This window comes from Echiichthys vipera, assembly GCF_963691815.1.
Source record: "Echiichthys vipera genome assembly, chromosome: 20".
In the NCBI taxonomy this organism is placed as follows: Eukaryota; Metazoa; Chordata; class Actinopteri; order Perciformes; family Trachinidae; genus Echiichthys; species Echiichthys vipera.
In genome coordinates this window covers 8,165,469-8,186,709 of record NC_139845.1, presented here as the reverse complement: position 1 = coordinate 8,186,709, position 21,241 = coordinate 8,165,469, and positions in this window count along the sequence as shown.

Below are 21,241 nucleotides of genomic sequence, written 5' to 3'. Positions count from 1 at the left end.
GAAACTGCTGATCTACTGGGATTTTCAGGCACGACCATCTCTAGGGTTTACAGAGAATGGTCCCAAAAAGAGAAAATATCCAGTGAGCGGCAGTTTTGTGGGCGCAAATGCCTTGTTGATGCTAGAGGTCAGAGGAGAATGGCCAGACTGGTTGGAGCTGATAGAAAGGCAACAGTAACTCAAATAACCACTGGTTATAACAGAGGAATGCAGGAGAGCATCTGTGAACACACAACACCACCTACTTTCTAGCAGATAGGGAACAGCAGCAGAAGACCACACTGACACTTTAAGCTCCAGCTATAACTACTAAAGTGGCCGGTGAGTGTATATTTAGTATTGAGTGTAGTATTAGTACTCACTAAAGTAAAGGACCTGAATCATTCCTACACTCAGTTCCTTCTTTAATGACATACCCTCTCAGTTTCTCTGCTTGTTTTAATCTGCATCAAAAGAAAACCTCAAATGCTTCCATTCAAGTTCTAATTTCACTCCATCATGCTGTCATATTGTGCGAGAACGATTTTTGTTTTGCCGCAACATCTACTGTTTAAGAGTGGCTGTCTTGACAAGCAGAGGGCACCATTGCCCCATTTAAATTGTGTCCTGTAGTTCGTGGCACTGAACAGCATGTGGAGTATTTGTTGTGTTTGAAGTTTGCTGCTTTAGTAACAGTCCTACAGCAGATTCAATTATATGTCGGTGGCCTGTTTCCTTCTCATTTACATCTGTTTACACAGTCAACAACATAATCACCTTCTGATTTTATCTGCTACCATTTCGGAGTGGAAAATCGTGTTAAAAAGTGTCAAAGTGTGGCTTGTGTTGAATAAAAACTCGCTCCAATTTAAAATAGCATTTGATGTCTGCCTATTGCATGATTTATATGCCAGACATAGGGAGAATGATCAAAAATACATGCTGCGTGTATCATTGGAGAGAGTGTGATCATGAAAGATGTTGAGGCCTCTGTTTGTGGTTGTTTGGGTGTACAGTTTGTACATTTGACTGTTTTTTCATTGGAGTTCTGCTACAGCAAACCGTGAACACGGCCTACACATCAACCACACACGATGTAATGAAAATTTTCCGGGCCTCCTACTCAAAGTATATTAACATTGCAATACTTCATTCTCTATACGCACACTGGCATAGCACAGTAATCTTACAACTGTCCCTAACATTTGAACATTTCTAGTCACACATTCATGTAAACATATGCACTCAGGACTCTTCTCAAGGTTTGCCAGTGGAGTGACCTTCTGAGCTCCATTCGCGGCTCTTCCTTCTTTCCACTAAATGAAAAACTCGCCCTCTGATCTCATCTGAGCCCCATGCACGACATCCCTCCGACATCTCATATCCCCACGAGTGTTTATGTAACGCAGAGTCTCTGTTTGGCAGCTGCTTCGGTGCTTCACATTCTCAATTCTTAAATGTGGGCCTTGCAAATCAAGTTTCTGTTTACGTGTGTGCAGTTTAGAGAGGTACGTGCTTGTGAAGCCTACAAAAGCGAGTGTTCGTGTGGGCTGAACCTCCTCTGAGCGCACCCGTCTCTGCCCTGAGAAATGAGGTGTGGGAGTGAATCGTCTCCTGCTCTTCTTATATAAGACGCGCTGTACAATGCATTATGTATGAACATAGAATATCTCCCTAGCAAAGACCTCTAATGATGAGGCATCTTGTGGGAACTCAAGGGCAAATCTGTATAAACACAGGAGGACTACAAGGATAACGCTCTCTCACGAAACAGTAGATTTTTGTTGTTGTTGTATGCTTCCCAAAATAAACCTCACTGGCGAAACAAAGAGGCTCGCCTCTCAAAGAACCTCTTAAGAGGTCATCTGTCTCATTCCCCTCTGCCTCGCTGTGACCTCTGACCCCTCACCCCTGCCCTTTCAGCCTCTGGCCAAGCCACTCTAATGCTTCTGTTTGCTCCAAAACAACTCCTCGACTTACCATGCACCTTTTGGTGTAGATGCATTTCTTCTAAATTTTGTCACCATACTTCTGTGACTAATACACATTCACGGCCCTAATTACATACCCAGCTAACCATATCTCTCACGGTGACTGTGACTGTAAAGCAAACACTATTATCCCCACTGCTGACCACATCTTACCACAGGCCAAAATACACAGACACACACACACACACACACAACCACACCAACACACTCCCACTCAACCCTAACCTTAAATAGGAACTATATCTGTCTCTGTATGCACCCCAAATGAACATCACTTAAACACCCAAAACTTCAAACGTATTAAGACCACTGGTGACAAGAGATGGTATAACAATAGTCTGGGCTCCTACATGAGTGTTTTTGCAATACACTTTCTGGCCAGCAGTAGCAGCACTGAGCACAAAGCTGCAGCATTCACTGAGCTGTGCAGCTTTTCATAGTCACTTTTTTTCTGTTTAAAGGTGAAATCCACTGATTTAGTGTGTGTGTGTGCAACTGTGTTTCATTTTTTAAATAATGATGAATATTTCTGTATACTTGACTGCAAACACATTTCCTTGTTGGGATAATAGAGTTTGGACATGACTTAAGAATTTTGTTTAAAATCTTCAGATTCCCTCCAAGGGCATATAAATGTCCTGGATCAGGGCTACTGCCTGGTACAAACATGTCTGTTGTGTGAGTTTCTTTATTGTCTGTAGGCTGTAACCACTCCCCTAATCTGTCTCTTATCTGATACTGAACCCCAAACAGAGCCCGGCCCTCTTGTTTACGCCCAGCTCTGCACATTAACCCCTCCGCCTTCCTCAGAGCCTTTTCCACAACTGTTTTTCAGGTTTCTCAACCCCCCCACAGTCAAGCCCAGTCAGTTTGAGTCTGATCACAACTTTGCCTCAAGGGGCTTTACAACTAATAAGCATGCAACAGCCTCTACCCGTAAACCATAGAAACACCTTGAAATACAAAACTCCTAAAAGTATTAAAGCTGGGGGGGTTGCCAGCTGTAAGTGATAAATTAACAACATTCAGCATTGCAGATCCCAGAAATGACTAGGGATAAAATGCTTAGCTGGTAGGAGGGGTTGAAGGGTGAAGGCAGTTGGTTTAGACGCCAACACCAGCTTAGATAACATTTCAAGAGAGCCAGTGTCATGAATCATGAAAAGTGCAAAATGTGGACCCAAACAAAGGCAACCGAGAATCAGGACTTAAATACAAACTAATCTGACGAGGGGATGAAGTGCAGGTGAAGAGAAGGGTGGAGAAGCTCAGGTGAGGGGGATGAGGTCGTTGGGAGGAGAACAGGAAGGGAGCTGAAAAAAACAACATGCGTTCTGTATTTACACTGTCTACTGTATTCTGCTTAGAGGTGCCGGAATAATTTATACTGGCAGAATGTGCATAAATAAAGCTATTTATTCATGATTTGCATCTGTATTTCTTGATATTCTGATGGTACACGGAAAAAAACCAGACGCTCTGGAACGATCTCACCTGAGACTGAATGGAAGTAAATGATGTAAGAAGTGTTTCTTGGTGACAGACAGATTCTCTCACTCTCTCTGACTTTAATTATATCCATAATAAAAGTTAACGGTAGAAATGATGGATCATGAAAAGACAAATCTTTAATAAATGAATAAAGAGTTTAATCTGTTATTTATTAATGGACATAGAGATTGGACACCTGATGTCAATGACCTCGACATGAGGCTAAATAAGAAAGTCTAACATATATTTGCAGCCTGTCATTTCAAACTGGGACCTTTCCCCGCAAAAATGAAAGTAGCCAAGGTCGTGACACTGTTCAAGAAGGGTGACATGCACAAATGTACTAATTACAGACCAGTCTCAATACTGCCACAACTGTCAAAAATCCTAGAGAAACTATTTAACTATAGGCTAGCCAACTTCATCAACAAGCAATCTGCTACATGACAGCCAATGTGGATTCAGAAGAAACCACTCAACTGCTCTAGCTTTAACTGAGTCTGTGGAAATCATTACTGATGCTATTGACCCAAAACTATATTCAATAGGAATTTTCATTGCTCTGAAAAAAGCATTTGACACCATTAACCGTGATATTTTGATAGGTAAACTGGAAAGATATGGTATTAGAGGTATAGTACTGGAATGGGACAAGAGTTACATAGACAAGAGATCTCAGTTTGTTAAATTAGGTGATAATGCATCAACTTGCTTGGACATAGTTTGAGGGGTTCCACAGGGGTCAGCTCTGGGTCCAAAGCTTTTTATACTATATATAAATGACATATGCGTCATATATCATGCGTATCTGATATTCTGAAATTAATATTATTTGCGGATGATACTAATATTTTCTGTTCTGGGAAGGATTTGAACCAATTAGTGGAAACAGTCGATAACGAAATGGCCCAGCTTCATGCGTGGTTTAACTAAATACATGCTGTATGGGGAAAAAACGCTGCAACAAGAGTATTAACTTTCAAGTTAATGGAGTGAATATTGAAAAGGTTAGTGAGAATAAGGTGCTGGGAGTGACTATTGATGAAATGTTAAATTGGAAGCCATCAGAAGACATTTAAAAAGTAAGCTGTCCAGGAGTGTGTCCATACTTTGGAAGGAACAAAAACTACTAAATCAGAAGGCACTTCATCTGCTGTACTGCACACCTACAATACTGTGCAGAGGTGTGGGGACATGCTTATAAAGGCAACACACACCCCCTGCTTACACTCCAAAAAAGAGCTTTGAGAATTCTACATTACACCAACTATAGGGCACATACAAATCACTTAATTATCAAATGAAAAATACTCAACTGATATGATTTAATAAGCTTTCGAACAGTACAGATGATTTATCAGACTGCCAACAAAAGCCTACCCCACAACCTGCAAAAACTATTTTTAGACAGAGGGGAGGGACAATCTGAGAGGGAGAGAAAGCTACGGACTACATTAAAGTCCTTAGTCATCAATCCTCAGCAACAGGGGTCAGACAGTGGAATGAACTAAGCAGAGAGGTACAAAAAAACAGCAAAACTGGGTGTCTTCAAAAAGAAGTATGTAAGTATGTACAGGTAAAAGGCAGGGGACAGCAGACACTGTGTTGAGACAGGATGGGAGACAAAACAAAGAAACACTTGTACCCAAACAACAGCTGACTCTAAAAAGCACAGTACGAGGCAAAGGTCTACTTCGTTTTGTTTTGGCTTTTCTCTGATTTATTTTAATCTTTTCTTGTTATAAATATATAGATATATATATATATCTATATATATATAGATATATAGATATATATATCTATATATATATGTCAAAGCACACAAGAAAAATAGTAGGATGAGGATAATGTATTCTGTGGGTCACGGGTGCAAGAACTGATAAGCTTTTGCTTCTCCCGCTTTCCCTTTAGATCATGTGAATTGTAAACCGAGATAATGTGTGATGATGATTTATCTAACTGACATGCCCCAAATAAAAAAAATAAAAAAAATTAATCAATAACTGAAATCCAATACAGCAAAATACTTTTTTTTTTTAAAAATGGTTCCGCTTTGAGGAAGCGTCAAGGTGGTAGAGCAGAACGACTTTTGTTCCTCGGGATGTTTCTTTAAACTGTGTGCGTTGAGATACACTTTCTCTACTTTGGTGGGTGTGTCAGAGGTGTAACCCACACACCAACGACGATGGTATTAATAAGGCAATAAACAAAAGGGCCAGTTTCACAAAGAAATCTTAGACTGGTCTTTATTGTGAGACCAGTGCAGGCATTTTGTTGCTATATGAGTCTAGCCATTTTAGACTGTTTAAGTTTTAAAAAGATACCTGCCACCCTGCCTCTAGGCTCACTGCGGACTAAGAGCTAGCCAGGGGCCGGTTTCACAATGATGTTTCAGTCTTACAGCAGTATTTTAGATGATTCTAAGCCTAAAACGATAGCCCCCCTGCCTCCAAGCTCACTGTGAAATAAGACGTGTGTTGTTCAGATGAATTTAGACATCAGTCTATAGTTTGACTAGCAGTTAGATCTAAGCCAAAGTCCAAAGTCTATCTTTGAAAAACCCGCCCAGGGTGTTCAAGCACCCCTGTATCAGTTTAAATTAACGTTTTGCTACTTTTTTTGGGGGGGGGGGGGGCTGAACGTGCCCCAGGTGTGTAGATGGGCAAGGGAGGGAAAGTCCACACGAACATGGGTATTGTGAAACCAAACTTTTATGGCCCTCGGTTAAATAAAAATCCTGTCCACACCACTGTAAAATATCTCCGTCCACATGAAACTGCAAAATCTGCCTCCGTCCCGTCTAGAGTGCTCCACAAGTCTCCATGGATACAACCATTTCTACAAGAAATTACAGTTTTCGTCGGTTTTCCTGTCCACACATGACTGCTGAAACCGGACTTTGCGAAAAAAAGAACCCTGGACTCTGGTTACTAAAAACTCTGGTTTCAGGAGCCCCCAACTGCGGTTACGTGTGGATGAAAGGCCAAACTGTGCAGAGAAATACACTGTTTAAAAAAATGCCCGCGTTTGTATGGACGGCCCCAAAGATAGGAGAAAAAAACACGGCAACCCCCCTCCCCCCAAAAAAAGCAGAAAACACAATCTTCAATAATAAAGCGATAAATCATCAAACAGTCTAGGAATATACATGAATATACCGTAAATATATTTAATATATATATGCAACCTTTTATCTATAACAACATAAAACCAACAAACACTAAAATTCCCTCATTTACTGTGCAAAAAAACGGACACAGGTCTGGCCTGCAGACTAATCTAGTAGGATAGGCTAGTACGCTAAGATTGTTTAATAAACGAAAAGCTTGACTTTACTCAGAGAGAGTAATAAAGTGTAGAAGATGAAGAAGAGAAGGTTAAGGAAAGTGAAGAGGTAAAAACAGAAAATCAAGGATGGAGAGGTAACAGACGGCGGTTGTTGATTTCACTTAAATCACAATGGCGCCCGTGAAACAGCGTCACAGTCTCGAGGCGGCTTTGCAAAGGTGCAGAAACCCCTTCCCCCCTCAATCTCAGCAATGACCTCACTGCCCTTGTTTTCTGCCCCACCTTCAATCCCATAATTGCCTCTCCAACATGCACACACAAATCCAGACAGCTGTGTTTACACTCAGTGGGTCTGTGGGAACTTCCTGCTGACCTCAGCACAGACAGACAAACACCACACGGGCCGCAGTCCCTGACCTGGATCGATAGCTCATGATATGTATCTTTTCAAACAATCACTTGTCATTTCTAAATGGACGCACACAATCAGACCGACTCAAAGATATGCATCAAGAACCAGACAGAAGAACTATACCCCTGAATTGTTTTGTCGCCTTTAAGACAGTACGTGTGTTGTTTTACCAACCAAGACTTCTTCTGGGAAAGTTTTTACACTAGGACATGCTCAACACTGACACAACACTAACCTTTTCACCCTCACTAATGGGTAACATGGCTCATACATAAATACACACATGGTCCCTCTGGTCTTGTCTGTAAAACAAAGGTCTCATTCAAAAGGCGTCATTCTGAATTTCTGCAGCTTTTGGTTCAGGGTCAGGGAAGTTGAGGTGGATCAGATCACTGCTGGTGAAAAATAAGACACATCCGGTCTGGGCTCCCTCCCTCAAACTGTTTTTTTTTTTAGATGCAAACTAAGCTGTGCAAACTTATTCAGAGGATCATTTGAGGCATTGTTTTAAAACATGCAATTCCAGTCCAGGAAATAGAATTAAAAACAAAACAAAACAAACAATATACTGTATGAAAAATAGTAATTTGTCCGACTTTAAAAACACACAAAGAGTTTGCATTAAAGGCATATTGTAAAAAGTGAGATTTCCATTTTTTAATTATAAAGCATGTTGAGGTGCTATATAAATACTGTGAAAATATGAAAATGCTCAGTCCACAGAGAAATGCACACAGCCTGTATTCAAAAAGTGTGTATTTATTCGACTTCTGTACAGTTGTGATTTCACAACTTTACTATATGTATAGGTAGAAAGTGCTGCTACAGTGCTGTTACAGTGCTGTTACAGTGATTCCCTGACTGCAATGACGGTGCAGAAACTCAGAGAGCACAGATGTGGAAGATCCAGAAGATCCTGAAGAAATAATGTGTTTTTGAGCATTAAAGCCTGTTAACATGTCCTGTTAGAACCCCAAAATACAAGCATACTATGGGAACTTTAAATAGACAAGTATCTCCTACATATATCCTTGCTTATACATACCACATACTGGGTACAAAGCGGGTCCTCCTTACTTTTAAGTATAGAAAAAAAAAGACTGATGGGCAAACCTTGAAGCATCAGAGAACATTGAGAAGTTAGATTTAAATGTAGTCTAATTTCATTGATTAAGAGACTTGTCTATACCTTGTGTTTAAATGGTAAAAGGACTTGTACTTATATAGCGCCTTTCTAGTCTTCTGACTACTCAAGGCGCTTTCACAGTGTTTGTCACATTCACCCATTCACACAGACATTCACACTGATGGCAGTGGACATCTACAGACCATCTAATCTAATGTAACCATTCACACCACATTCAAACACCCTTGCTCAGCACGGGGAGCAATTCGGGGTTCAGTGTGTTGCCCAAGGACAACTCGACATGCGAACTGGGGGAGGTGGGGATCGAACTACCAATCTCTCGAGTGGAGGACAACCCACTCTCCTACTGAGCCACACTCACATTTGGACAAAAGTACAATTTCTGACATTTTGTTTCTATACCAATAGTATCGTTAATTAAGACATTTTAGCTCAAGCTTTTACACATATATAAAAGCTGTCTGGAAGAATATATGGCCGATGGACTTTCACTCCCTTGACCACAAAGTCTGCTTCATCCATTATGCAACAGTGTGTCTGCAATCCAGACAACACCCTCCTTGAATTTCCCTGATTGAGCTCTATCACTATAAGCTTCGAAAGCACACTACTTTGGGCATCAGCGCACGTGCCGTTGACCATCGTGTCCCTTTTTGAGTTGATATGTGTGTCATGTGAGAGGCAGAGAGGGTTACTGTTCTGACCAAATAAATGACTTTGACAAGAGTTACTCCACTGTTATACATAAATTTCGGGGAGGCATAATAAGTGAATGATAACGTGCTTACTCACACACCCATAACTGTGCCAGCTGGTATTGAGAAAGCAGTGAGAGCAGAACATCACTATATCTTTCAGGCAAGCCAGTGCAACTTTTCCCCATAAATTCAGCCACCTCATAAATTTCATTGCATCAATTTGCATCTTGCGCAGCCTTCGCTTACCAACACATACTTAAGAGCAGCATACCATAAAAATGGATGCAGAATTATAAACAGCACTGTTCCGAGTCGCTTGAATGTCATTCCAATGAGCTCATGTCACATCACCGTGTACTCTCGAGCCTGGAAATACATTTCTCTTGCACAGTAGCAGGGCTGACTTTGGCATTTTTAGACCCTGTAGGCAAGGGATTTGCTTTTGGCCCCAGCTAAAATGAACGAATCAATGCCACATGCCACAAGACTTATAGTTTACACTACTTTTCCTGGATGATTTTTGTATATTTTAAATTAATAATAAGCAAGCTTGCAAGTCATGTGGTACAGCTTTGATAAAATCAAACTAAATTGTTTAGATGCTATTACAGATTTATGGGGGGGGGGGGTACATTGGAACATATTTTCGCATTTATCTAATGATTCTTATAACTTGTCTTTAACTGCTGTGGGCTTTGCTTGGGATACTTGCTCTCAAAAACTTGTTTTTAGAGTCCTGAACTGAAGAATATGTTGAAAACTCATTAAGAGCCAGTTGATTGAACAGGCCCTTAAGACGAAAACACCCTATACACAGTTTGTCTGCATGCATGTAAAGCTGGATATTGTTAAACTTTGAAGAAGTTTCTGCACCGGCAGCCTTGCGTGCAACCCCAGAAACATAACCATGTGGACTGATGTGTGCAGGGGAGCCCCCAGACAAGGGTGGAGTCTTTTGCCACGGGTCAGCCCTTTTTTGTGGTATTATTGTAGACCATGTCTTAGATGATGTCCATATGTGCAAAGAGAGTACATAGCCTATATACAGTAGTCCCTGGATATAATGTCAATTATCCCGTTGCAGCATTGTAGCAACATTTTCAGCTTATTGAATAATGTGCCAACTGTTCACATGTAAGTAAGTTTGTACGACCAAAAGACAAAGTTTTTACAGTCTTCTTTAAAACAGGAATATTTGCAAATGTAAAAATGTCAGACAGATAAACATATCTTGCTTCTTCTTTTACAGCCCTAAAAAAGGTTGATATAAAATCCTTTTAAACTGAGTTTGAACCTATTTTGTAATCAGTAAATCATAGATTTCTATCACAACCATGGAAAATCATGTTAGCTGTGGGCTTGCAATATTCTAAAATCTTGCTGTATGCATTGCTTTTGACGTGGTTTTCGTTAAGGAACCAAGCGTAGTTAATCACACCATGTGACTATCTTTATCAGTTGTGTATCTGTTGTCAATAAAAGACTATTATGAATCCATAACTTCAGGAAAAAAAATGTACATTTAACATTACATAACGGCTTCATGACTCACGTGGCATAAGAACCAGAGAATCTGAGCTTCGAGTCAAGGCAACATGATTCGTGGTTATCAGTATGCTGCAAGGCTGATATTGTACCACTGGCTCACATGTTGTTATTGTTCTCTAATCCCTTGCTTTATTTCATATGGGCGGAGGTACATGGATCAGTTTACCATAACATGGTGTAACAACATGTGGCTATTTAAGACCATTCCATTCTCTATTAGCCCTTTAAACATTCTCACATGTTGAACTATAAACTGTAATAAATATAATCTGTAAACTCTGGTATATTATGTGTGCTGTATATATATTTAATGAGGTGTCACTTATGTGGTGATTTTATATTGTGAGGTTTTTTCTTTTTTCTAATAGACACAATTAAATGGTTTCCATATAGGAACTGTTTTGACTGGAAAAGACCTCAGAGTTGAGAGCGGACTGAGCAAACAGAGTCCACTAATGGCAGCCATGTTGCTTTACCATTTGTGCATGCATACTTTGAGGTCCTGCCAAGCCAACCGTATACGCTGTAGCTGACGGTATTTCACAGTTTCTTCTGCTGTACAAACGCTGGACTGTCTGCTGGGTGTTTTTACTTCCATAAAAAGGATGCAGGTGTGTGGGTTTAACCTGCACCTACACCTCATGGTATGCCCCAAGACACACACACACACACACACACACACACACACACACACACACACACACACACACACACACACACACACACACACACACACACACACACACACACGCATAGATCCTATGAGAGTTGTGCTGCCTCACACTCCCAAGTGAATCTTGGTAAAAATAACTTCAGACTGCTCACAACCCTTAGGGATTTTTGAGTGTCAACAGAGCTTCACACCTCCATAGCCTGGAGTGTATTTTATTGAATAGGTTGGTGTTAGTGTCCAAGTGCACATACATGCAAAAATACCCATCCACACAGAAACTTGTGCATGCTCTGTTTTGGGAATTGTAAGGGCTTTCTCACACTACTAGTGATGCGGTTATGATCTGAGACGCCTCCCTGACTTGACGGGGACTAGAAATTGTCTCTGTTTAATTTTTTTGTTGTTAGATTTTTAAGATATAGTTCTGGCAATACTTCAGTTTTAGAACGCCTAACTCTGGCCACTTAAAGGTCAGTCCACCGTAGCCTGGAATGTAGTTGTCGCTAGTTTAATTTAATTAGGTGGCAAGCACGACAGGGGAACTAGGCATGGGTCTAGAGCAGATGTAGCATTTAAAAACGTAAAAGAACACACACACACACACACACACACACACACACACACACCACACTGCAGCTTTTGCAGCTATGTTACTGCAGACATCATACTCACATCACACATGCTTGCTCTCCCTCTCTCTTTCTCTTGCTCTTTCTTAATACTATATATAGTTATTCCTTTAAAACGTTTGCTACTTCTGTAACATCTTAAAATACATTTAAAGCAGCTCTAACCACCAACAGCTGGGCAGCTTTCATATAGAAACTGTGTATGCTGTAATTTTATGTTTAAAAAAAAAAAAGTACTGATTAGTTACCATTTAATGGGTGTCTGGCAGTCGAAAACAAAATTAATCAATTAGTCATAGTGGAGTGTGTGTGTGTTTGTGTGTGTGTGTGTGTGTGTGTGTGTGTGTGTGTGTGTGTACGTATGCTCGAGGTGAAGCTTGTATTAGTTGCTTCAGCTGCCTTCACTCAGAGTCATTCATCAGATGTTTTGTAGTCACAGAAGTGGAGGTCACTGAACCTTCAGAGGGTGTTGCAATAGCTCTCCTCAGGTGACCAATGAGAATCCAGAAATACCAGGTGATAGGAGGGCAGGGGAGGAGCCGCATCGCTTGCTCTAGCAAAAACAACTGCTTGTTATTGTGTGTGACAGAATGTATGCCAGAGGGTGTGATAGAGGAGGGGTTGGAAGTTAACAGGAATGATACAGTGATTGAAAAAAACACTCTAAAGGTGATTGGACAGATGATGGGGGGTGTGTCAAACTGGTTCCAACCGTTTTGAGGTTTTGCATGAAGCGTACATGTGTGATACTGCGGGCGTGTTTATGTTTTTGACCTATATGTGTAAGACTGTGTTTGGGTTTCATTGTCTGCATGATTGGCTGCGTATATCCACCACCACAGAGCCATATGTGTTTCATTTCAGAACCGACGCGATCCCTCTCAGATCATTTTTCATAACATCTCTGATCTCTGCCCCTCACAGCAAATGGCGTCCCATGTTAGACGAGCCGCGTGGAAACACGACACCATTTGGCCCAAAGCTGTCCAAATATGGCCCACGGCCCATTTGGTCACGCCTGCCCTGTGCCTTGGAGGCTAGCACAAGAAATTGTTCATCAGGTTCCTAATTCAATCAACATCAAGAGCACAACAGAGACAGATAAAGACTGTTCTCATTTTCCCTGCTACGTCTTTTCAGACTATTCAAGTGTTTTTTCAATGGTGAATGTAATTACCAGCAGCACATCTTGTGCAAAATGCTAATAGCAGCCATGGACAAAACCCCCTGTGTCTCTATTGGCTAGGCATGGGGAACATTTTGTGAGCCATAGAATCAACTCATTTAGGCTCTATTTGCCTTTATTATGTGGCCTCAATATCAACTGTATCATTTTCCCAGCCATTGTTCGAAACCCACGCTGCTGTTTGTCTTTCTCTCCCTCCTCCAGTAATCTGCGTCAGTTTGGTGATAATTATAGCTTACTGGAAGCAGTGCGGCTGCCTGTGAATGCTGTGTCTTGGGCAGGAATAACAGCAGGAAACACAAGGACACTTCCATTTTTCTTTTCCCCTCTGGGAACAGGACTATGTGGGTGCAAACAATACAGCTTCTGCTTTTCGCTCCTCTGGTTTTTCTTGGTGTCACTTTCTGCCAAAAGGTGGGCCGCAGGGGTGGATACTCGCTGCTGTCATCATTTGTATCCTCTTTCTTCTTCCTCACTCAAACAGTCAGGCGTTCACATACTCTCTCAGACACACATACAAAATAACTAACTGCCCACTTAACTGCTGTGAGGGGAACAGCGATAATGGTTTCCAGTATGAGTGTGTGTGCCTTCCCTCTCCATAATGAGTGAACGTCTGCAGCACATGTATGCATGTGTGTAGTCAGTCTCAATGGTCTGATCCTGTTACGCTAATGGCTGCAGTCTTGCCATCCTTTAATGGCGTACACAGTTCACCAGGGACGGATGGATGACACAGGGAAGAATGAGACGCACACACAGGCACCCTAGCATGTCGCATGCGTGCACACAGTGTATACACATGAACTGGACGAGGAAACAATGGAACACATCTCCATTACTGGGTACTGGTACTTAGAGGGGCATTTAATCATAGAGATAATATGTCTTTCACCTTACAAGGTCTGGCAGTTTAAAATCCCATACAGCCCTTCTTTCTCTCCATATCTTCCTGCCCTCGTCTTAGAAGACCACTATATTAATTTATGAGTACTACACTACTATATGCTACAGTTTGTTCCTGGTTTTAAAGGTCGCATATTTTAAAAAGTGAGATACCATGTCTTCTTTTTACCATAAAGCAAGTTGAACTGCAACATAAATACTGTAAAATTCCAAATCACTCAATACACAGAGAAAAGCATGCTGCCTGTTTTTTTAAACGAGCAGTCAAGACTTCAGTGAAGTTGCGATGTCAGAAAACAGCAGCGGCGGCTGCTGGTCTTTCAAGGAGGGGAAACTCATTTTTCCGGCCTACATCATAAATGTGTTTGTTTATTTATTTATATGTAAAATCTGCCCTTCGTTCCTTTCCAAGAAAATGATCTGTGACCTTCTTGTACCAACTAGGCGTCTTTTCCAGGGACTTGACCAGTGTCCTCTCAATGGCCAGCAGAGCTAGGCTGCTTAAACGGCCTTGGCCCAGCTGGAGCTGCTGCGCCAGGCTACTGTGAAGTGTGACGGCCTGTGAGTGTGAGTGATGGTGCTGGGGGGAGAAGCTCCGCAGCTGCTGCTGCTTGTTGGGGAAAGAAACCACAAAGTGACAGAGCAGAGTCGCCAAACGACAAAAGTCGTTTTTAACAAAGCTGGGGATCGGTAAAGTCTCTGAATCAGTTCAGAACAACGGAATTTTTTAAAAAACTTGGAAAATGTTTCGGTGGCTATTTATTTTCCAAGATCGCTGATTCGCTCAAATAGTTGTCAATCAAAAAGGATTCAGCCTCAGACAGCTCATCCAATCATCCTGCAGAAGCCGAGCATCCGGGCCAGCCCACTGACGCATGGCACCCATAGACGCTGACCGTCCGATGGGCGGGACAAAGCCCAGCATTTATCCAATGACCATCAATTTCTCTGCATTGGAACAACCCACTCTACTCTTCCACATTGAAGTCAGTAGAAGCTGAGCGTTACCTGTGATAAGTAGCTGCACACAGCAGTACATATTTCACCACTTTCTTTTTTTTTTTCTGGTGACATTTTAGGGGAAGCTGAACTTCCCTTGCAGTTTTAGTGCAATCACTACTGGAATACACTATATACGTGTATATAGAAAGTCCTGTTTCAGTGCCGTTACAATCATTTCCCAGCTGCAATGACAGTGCAGAGATGCAGAGAGATGGGGACCTGGAAACACTGACCAATCAGAGCAGACTGGGTTTTTTCAGGAATAGTTCTTAAAGAGACAGATGCTAAAATAAAGCGTTACAGACAGTATGAGAAAAAAAGTGTCTTTTGAAGCATGTAAACATGTTAGAAACCGAAAAATAAAAGTGTGATCCTAATAATAAGCATAATATTGCACGTTTAAAATGGTCCTTTCTTTTCCTGAGGGTCTCTCATCACATGTGACCATAAAATCCATTCAGTCATGAAGAGAAGATACAAATAACATGGAGTATATATACAGGGATATATTCCTTTTTTTTCCCTTAATGTTCTGAAGAGTTTGCTTTCTTGTTTTCACATTTCCCCTCTATTTCTATTTTTAACTTTCCTGCTCCCTTTGCCTTGGAGGAAGAGAAGTGCATTGTTGTTGTTTATTTGCACAAGGCTGTAAATGTTCACATACAGTGTTCCTCTGTCATAAGGGAGCGGCTGTTAGCCTAGAAGTTAAAGAAGGGGGGTGGTGGCGGTGGTGGTGGGGTTATAGTTGAAAAAATACTGGCTGGTATCCAAGGCTAGGCTGGAAAGATGTGGGGGAAGAAAGCGTAATGCTCTCCTGTCCTTCAGTAAATAATCTTAAAATCCACTCAAACAAGACACATAATCCCTGATTGCCTAATTGCAAACATAAGTATGCTATGATTGCGGTGGGTAGCATTAATGTAAAGAATGAGATGCAATCAATGTGAAATCATCATAATCACATCACTAACATCCATAAGCTTTCCTACTTTGCAGTATTCCAGTTGACTTTGTGGTCCACTGCCTTGCTCTTGAGCATGCTGGGCTCTGCAGATATAATCATCAATCTTTTCTTGCTCATAAATGGAGCTAATGAAGCATGTTTTGCTGCCCAACCCTGTCTGATCAACTGTTACTAGTAAGCTATGAACTATGACTGTGTTGTCCCTTGGTGATAGAGAAACCATTGACTTGTGTTTTGCAAATGTTGACATAGTTAAACCGTCTTCACACAGACCATGCAGAGGGAAAGGCTCCACTATGATTATAAAACACAGCTTAGACTGAAGCACTTGCGCTAATAAATGTGGGTACTGGGTTGTGGTTTTGTGTGTGTTCCAGTGAGCAGATGTTTCTCCATATTCTTCAGTGTAAATATACAGTATGGAGAAGCTACAGTCCCTATACACATCCACATACAGATGAATCTACATACAGCATGTACATAGGAGTAGCCTCGTACCACGTCCATGCCTTTGTCTCCTAGGGAGCGCAGTTTATCAGGTGTCAGCGAGCCAGAACTGCATCGTAACAGACCATATAAAAAGCCCAGGCTCGGCTTCCTCAGCAGGAGCTCATTGTTATTACCCTCAGATCCTGGCTCACACATTACAGCAGACTTCACAGGAACAACTCAGGAACAGAAGACAACAGAAAAGAACAGAATACGACACAAACTAAATCTGAAAAAACTGACACGACTCCCAGAAATGTACTTTTATACTACTGACTGTGGGTATACTAGTGTCTTGAGGCAACATTAGCCGCTACTAGCAAAACACCATCTTACTTAGACCAAACCCTCAGTGGTTCAGTTTCATTGTAGCTAATGCAGGAGCCAGGTTTCTATAAGGAAGAAGTCAGATTGCATGGAAAAAGACACTTCCTCTTACTTGATTTATTAACTTAGTGAACGCTATTTGAAGTCTTCTTCAGTATAGCATGATGTTCATTTTTTTTAAATTACGGTCTCATTTAGAGTAGAATAGATGATAAATTATGGTATTCTTAAGGGTGTTTTTAATCAGGATGGAGGCTTTGCCATGCTTATTTATGGCACTGTGTAGCTGATAATTAAGCATTTAGCTCCATAGTCGTCCAAATATATTCACTTCTCGCTTAAAAAAAAAACTTTAACATTAACCATCTCTGAATCTGCTGTATTGATTTTTATATTTTTTTTAAATTCGACATCTTGAGTCTGACAGTAGTGCAGCGTTAAATCAGTGTTGTCTTTTAAGCCCAACGTCTTTCCATAACTTTTACCAAGTGATGTGACTGCTTAAACACAACCATAAAAAAGTGTATTCATGCTTAACTAACTACTAGTGGATATTATATTGTTAGAGATGATATTTTAAGAAAACAAATGAAATATCTTCCCTGCCAGACATCATTATGGAAGCATTGTTTCCCACATAATGTATTTGCTGTTGCAAACTAGTACTGTATAAATGTAATTTCTGACTTGGTTGCATCGGGAAACAACACATTTTTTTTTTTTTTTAATGTGTATACCTCTCGAAAGCTATCCTGTGATCATCAGGTATTTTTCTCCTTGTAAATTGCTTTTTACTTTCTTTTCTCATTAACATAATTTCACTTAATTAAACATCGGCAGTCATGAGTCACAACATATTGAACCAGTTACTTAATTTGAATTGTCATACCAAAGAAGGTGAGCCTCTAAGGTGATGCATGCACAGGCAAATGGTAGTGAACGAGCAGCTGTGGCACTCACTTCAGTGATCGTTACCTTTGACCTGGCTGAGTGTGCTTTCTAATTTTGTCCTCCTGATGGTCTGGTGTGTGGATGACCACAAAAGGTCTTGTTTGTTTATCAGCTCTTTCCGACCCATGTTTCCATTTTCCGAGGAGAGATATGCCTGCGCTATCATGCTACTTAGGCTCATCCGGGAGTCTTAAACACAGATCCTCTGTCTGTCACTCACTCAACACACACATTATTTGAAACCCTCTGCTATCACAGCTGTGGCGAGTGGGCATCTGCTTCTGATTTGGAAAGGCCTCCTACTTATCCAGCTCCACTGCTGATCACCTTAATTCAACCGTATGTCCTTGTGAGAGACAGCGTTATTAACAAGAATGTTGGGTAGTTTTGTGGATCAAGGTTCTGCGCGTCATTCTCGCTTCTTTTTTTACCCACACACCCTCCACTTCATACATTGTGTAACAGGTGGAGTTGGTTCCCAGTGATTATGTTGGTAGAACAAACACTGTATCTCATTTGCTTAGGGAAGATTGCCTGGCCTACTGGAAAGTGGATAATGTTTGTATTGTGTGAGACGTGGAAAACTCCAGGTGGCTTGTTCTCACTGTTTGACATGAGTCTAGACATGAGCAGTCACACTTCAGTGCACATAGTTTGAATGTGAAAGACAATATAAAAATATGCAATATACTGATAGCAAGCTGTTAATTCATTGCTTTGTGTGTAAGTCACAATATGTAGGGTAAATGAAACGTGTTTTTAAAGGAAGAAATAGTGAAGATTTTAGTGAAGTTTTATTTAACTAGTGTGTGGAAGAGCAAGTTTAGCCTCAAATAATAGCTTTTGGTTGTTATTTATACACTGTTTTTTTGTTTCTCAGCCATTCTCATCCAGCTCCTATTCCCATTCGCTGCCTGTAATGAAATTGCTCTCATACCCTTTCATTCGTCAACTCCAGAGTCCCTAAGAGTAATGATAATGAGGTAATGGGTAATGTCTGCTTCTCCTTCTGTTGCTTTTCCCAAGCCTCCCCAGTTATCCATCTTCCTCCTTCCTGCCTTCTATTACACACACCAGTTACTGCCTCTTTAATGGAGTGATTCTCAGTCTTTGTAATTATCTTTTTTTTTCTTCCCTTACTTTGCATACTTTAACGGGTAACGCTGATTTGATTGGTTTTTGCTTTTCTTCTGATTGAACTCACAACAACGGCTCTGTCACTTGTAGGGTGAAAGATGATGAATTCAGGGGCCCACAGCTTAAGAAGCTGCCAATGATCTGTATGAAACCTTTAAAAAATGGATTTGATAATAGAATAACTTATTTTTACAAAATATGCGATGAAACTAGTTCTAATTTCCCCATTTATGCCCCTTCACCTCATTAGAAATATTGGTGCTGTCCTTTGCTGCAGATGCAATTACATTGAAAAATGAATTTGCTATAATTTATCTTAAGATTATTGCCATGTCAGCATGCTCAAACTAAAATACCTTAAAATACCTGCAGGATCAACAATTAACCCTTTGTTACACCTCTACTGTCGCTATATGTAGCTTTACAATTAGTAACGGCAGTGTACAAGGTAAATGGCGGAAGATTAATCACCCAAAATTCCTGTTCATTTTTGAAAAATTGAATCCTTGACTTTAGACAGAAGTAGAAAGAAGAAGGAAGATGCTAGATCGTACAAGTCACCAAAGTGTCGACGCATGAGTTAGCAGCTAGCTTGCGTTACAGTTAAAAGACAGGGTTAGGGTTATCTTGTTACTATAACGTGTAAGTTCAAATAACTGTTGGTGTGTTGACACCTGTAAAGTAGGCGGCCGTTCGGTTGGTATGATCTAGCATTAGTTTTTTCTTTTTTAATTGGTGTAGTTAGTTCATCAATTTAGACTTAAATAAAAGTTGGAGACCAATTTATTAGCTGTAGCTAGCAAGCTAGCTAAATACTTTTTTTTGTTCTTGTATTGCAGGACACTCACTAGTTAGACCTAGTATTTTGGTATTATAAGCGGAAAAAAGTAATATCGGACTAGCCTTTGTTTATGGGGTGCCTGCTCTACCAGGTGAGTTTATGGGTGCCCCAGAATGTTATTTCCTTCTTCCATAACATTGTTTTGATGTTTACCATGGGAATACTTGGACAAGCAATGCAAGCATAACCTCGAACACCACATAAACTCAGGCCTCTAAAGTATCACGCATTAAGCGTGACAGTCACTCTTTTCGGCCTTTGGTCACGCACTCTCGCCACACCGGAGAATGTCACTCTTGCTTGTCTTCAAAACTTGAGCGCCCTGTAAAGTAGCTAGCTAATATGCTTACTAGTGGCCTTAGGTGTAACACTTACTGTGACACAAGCTAGCCAGCATGCTGGTTAGCGCTGCATTTTTTGCCTTGGAAGGGTGATTTTTTAAAAATGTTACCGACTTGCACACAAAGTAGATGTGTCACAGAGGACACAACAAGTAATTAAATGAAAAGAAAGGAAGCATTGTAAGACTTCTGGATGTTTCTGCATCTAGTTAACAGCTGTAACATTTAAATTGTGGGGAAAGGCAGCATGACATTAGTTTTTATGAAGCAATGTTAAGTGCAGCGTGGAAGTTTTCCTTGCCATAGATGAGAAAGAGAACAATTGTTACTGGCTGTAAACTTTAAGTCACAGTACATCGATGGAAACCACTGCAGAGCCAAAAATAAGGCTTCGAGGAGCGGGTCTGGCTGGAAGCACTAAGAGTATTGTCAGTCCAGACTCATTACACCAAATGTTATATTAACAAAGTAAGTGGAAAAACGCATAAAGCTTTTGTAGAGCTTACATGTTCATGCTGGAGCTAACTTCTAGCTTAATGACACCAAGGGTCTCCAACGGTAAATCAAACAGGGGACGTTAGTAGATATTCATTAATTCATTCATTCATTCATTCATTCATCTTCAACCGCTTGTCGGGGTCGCGGGGGGCTGGAGCAGATCCCAGCTAGTTATCAACATTTAATTCACTGCTGATCTAAAGGAAAAAATCCACCTATACAGCACATTATCATTGACAAAACAGGTCTCATACAGATGCCGAGGTGCTGAAAATATGCAGTAATTTGTATGCAACACATTTCTCAAAAGAGAGTTCCCTTCCCCCTGAAAAAGCCTCCTGGGGTTTTCTCTTTTTGGTCATGAATAGTATCTTTAGGGGACAAATGCAAATATAATCCATAAGGCAAAGTGTAGCAAAGAAAGACACAACACACTCCTCATAGACAATACAGTTGACTGACACATTGTTCTCGTAGGATCACCATCCCCTTTTATAACCAAAGATGTCAATCTAGGAGGCGTTCTTTATTCTAATGTATGTAAAACCTTTTGGGTTCTTATAGAAAGCGTCCTTGCAGCAAGGTGAAGATGTGTAAATTGTGTTACGGTGCGTCTGTATGAAATCAGGTTATTATTGAGATTGGAGGGGGGTAGAAATCGTGGAACTGATTGCCAAGAGCAAGGGAAGAGGAGCGGAGATTGATCACAAATGTAATCTTTGACACGTGTGGTGCGAACGAGC